Here is a 3,619-nt window from a genome sequence, read left to right on the forward strand (position 1 = left end):
GAAATTTTTTCCTCGATATTTACATGGGCTGAAAGAAACATACTCTTTTGTCAAACGCTAAGGCTCTTATCCAATCTGATCCTCGAAGAATAAGACCTCGCAACCTGACATTGCAACTCTGAAATTCAAAATCGATCTATGATGTTTTTAGGGTGCTACCAATGTCAAACTTTAAGGAAAAGCTTTCAAGAAGCACAAAGCCAAAGAATTGTCATTCTTATTATCTGCTCGAAGCGTTCCACAAGGATGAAGCTTCTCTAAAAAATCATTACAATGGCTAAATCATTTTATCTAACCTTACTTAATCGAATTAGTTCTCTGCGTACTCAATAACCTCTTTTACCTTCTAAACATAGATAACTCGTCGTGCTATACCTTATGATCTTATGGCATTGGCCACAACTATCTCGATACCAAATATTAAAAATATGATGATAATTCTTGACTAATGTCGATCTCTATGCTTATGTTTTGCAACTCTAATTCAATATTCATCCACTATACCTAATTGTTTCTCATTTACCATGTGACTTACATGCACTCTACTCACCTAATTGAGCATCTAAGGTTCTCACAACTAGAAATCAACCACTTGCAGACTGAAACTATAAACATCTAGTTCTCTAAGAGAGCACGCCTCACGAGGAAGAGATCTTTAGCAACCACACTCTGACTAATGATTTTAAGACTCTATATCTGACGCTCACTATCACTTATCACTACTAAGCTATTTGACGGAAGCTAACGCTAGTCAAACTTAACTTAACATACTTGATCATGTTTATATAACAACACGAAGACATCACTGACGAGCCTTGGTCCACCTAGTTCATTCACTTACTCATTATACAATAAGACATTACGGTGATGTCTAAGGGTTCACTGCACCTCGAGACTCACAACTAACAATGATACGTATAGTACCTCTAGAATCTGGGGTAAAATTATAGAACTACTGTATCAGAACATAGACCATGCTAACTTACTCCTTATGAGTACTTGGGGTTTAAGTTCCCAGTTACCAACTGAAGTGACATGGAACTTGTTGAGACATATTGTGAGATTTCTCAAAACAGGGTGATCACTACACTAACAAGAGTAACCTAAGTACCTTTAACACTCTCATAGGGATATCTAACTCTAAGACTAGACCTTGAATTATTAATTCTCTATGAGTCGATCACACAAACCTCCCACTGGCGATTGTAAAAACATTCATTGAAAAATTTAAAGCACTTTCATCATTGATTTTTACATTAATGTTCACACTCTGGATACTCTAAACTCTATTAGACCTTCTAAATCTTAACACTGATGGTGGAGCTGAGGGTCTCCTATGAGACCCTACTACTGACCTCTGATTCAGTTGAAATGACATTATTGACGTCACTTTTCTTTGCTCAAGTAGACTTCTGGTTATCCCTGCTACTAACTAAGACATATCTACTGATACACAAGTCTCTATACTCGGGGTTCCTGACGCACCCAACAAACTCATTCTCTACTCTAAAGCACTTCAAGCTGGTATCCCACTAATTGCACACTAATATCCAAATGAAGCCCTCAAGAGACCCCTTGCACATAAATGACTCATTCACGACCTATTTTGGAGTATAATGACTCAACCTAATAAGGTCATCTCTCTTATATTCATACCATGAGTGATCCCCATGAACTAGCTAAGATAACTATTTTCTCAAATTATCCATATACACTTAACTAATATACTTGCTCCAAACTCGCTTGGGAACTGATTCCTTTAGGGAACCTCTAGTTGTAAGGTAATTTCTAGATTTTTTTCACCAATCAATAATATCATTGTGAGCAAAGTGGTGACATACTCCTGTATACCCCCTGGATAGGGCAAAGTTGCCTTAAAATTCTCACGGTCACTCTTACCCACTGATCGATCAAAATCGGATCACTACCGCCTGAACTAAAGTAGTTGACCATGTGGTACCTCTTTAACCTCTATACTGGAGATTCTGTTAGCAATAACATGGCCTTGGTGTTTGACTGAACTATTTGAGTTCTACAAATAACATCCACTACCTCTTATAGAGTGGATGTTAAACTCTAAAAAAGGTCACCTTTGCGACTCCCTCTCCTAACAGGCTCCACTAAGGGATAAATCAAAGGTAAAACCCTAAAATGTTCAACTACCAAATATTAGCAATTTCTTGAAGTTTATAAAAGCTTAATACTCCAAAAGGATTATAAATACACTACCTTGATTATTCAATCCTAAAATAGAGCTCCTTTTGTTAGCAACCACTCTCCTCTAGGCTTGGATGACAAAACCCTTTTTTATTGCAAAAATAAAAACCCAAAGATTTAAATACTTAATTGATGTTGCTTGAGGGATTAAGAATGGATTAAAAATATGAAAAAGGTTAAAAATCTTACCTTTGCTATTAAGCTTGGAGAGAAAGAAGTGGGAAAAGAGAAAGAGGATATGAAGATGAAAAGATAATAAAGTCTTAATCCTTATGAAAATGGGATGATTACGCTACTGGTCCCTTTTCATCTTTCTACTACACAAAAGTCCCCTTTTATAGCTAATTGGGCTATGTCCAAACTAATTAAGCCCAACGACTCAAATTACAAATTCTACGAGGTCTATTTACCTATCAGGTAAACCCAAAAATATTAGGCCATAATTTGGGGTATTGTAGGATCAAAAGGTTTTTGGTTCGTCGGTGTGTTATCCTACTTGTCAAATTATAGAGAGACACAGTTAGGATGTCGATCACATATATGAGATGCCATATATGTCTTCAGATGTCTCAGTTTTCATTTTTGCTTCAATAGGCATGAGTACTTGCATTCCCTATGGTGGCCAGTGCGCTAGGTAAGAAACTATTCGTGTAAACGATCTTACGGATGGGATATAAGTACCGAGTTGGTCGGCATTAACAAAATAAGTAGTTTGACGTAGATATTAGTTGAGGGTTTGTGAAATCGACCCGCAGAGATTTTTGAATTCCCAAATTCCAAGTTGGAGATAAGAATCTCCACGTGAGTTTTAAGAACACCAAAGTAGCCATAGTTAGTATTTCGATCACCATGTTGATAGAAGCACCGTGATGTACCCCAGTTAATGCCAAGGCACTTTAGTTACTAGTTGGGCACTGATGCCCCAAGTACTCTCGAGGAGTAATTTACCAAGGTGTATGCTATGATGCAACAATTTCATAATTTCCATCCTAAGTACTAAGAGTGCTATAAGTCAAGTAGTAATTTTTGAGTCTCGAGGAGCAGAGATAGTAATATCTTTGTGTTGGCATATGAGCATGAGCTATATACAATACTTGGCAACATATAACATGGCATAATATAATAGATTTTACTACTTTAGTACATTAAGCTACATTTGACAACTGTTAGCCATTATCGAATAGTTTAATGGTTGTAAGTGATAGTGATAGTAAGATGCAGAATCTGATAATCCTTAGTCAGAGTGCGTTTGTTAGAGACCTTTGCTTTGTGATGTGTGTTCTCTACGAGTGTTAAATATTGTTAGTTTCTCAGCAAGTGCTCGATTTCCAGTTGTGAACACCTTAGATGCTCGATCAGGTGAGTAGAGCATGCGTAAGTTGTAAGATAAATAAGAAACAAT

This window comes from Hibiscus syriacus, unplaced genomic scaffold (assembly GCF_006381635.1).
Source record: "Hibiscus syriacus cultivar Baekdansim isolate YM2019G1 unplaced genomic scaffold, ASM638163v2 tig00110151_pilon, whole genome shotgun sequence".
In the NCBI taxonomy this organism is placed as follows: domain Eukaryota; kingdom Viridiplantae; phylum Streptophyta; class Magnoliopsida; order Malvales; family Malvaceae; genus Hibiscus; species Hibiscus syriacus.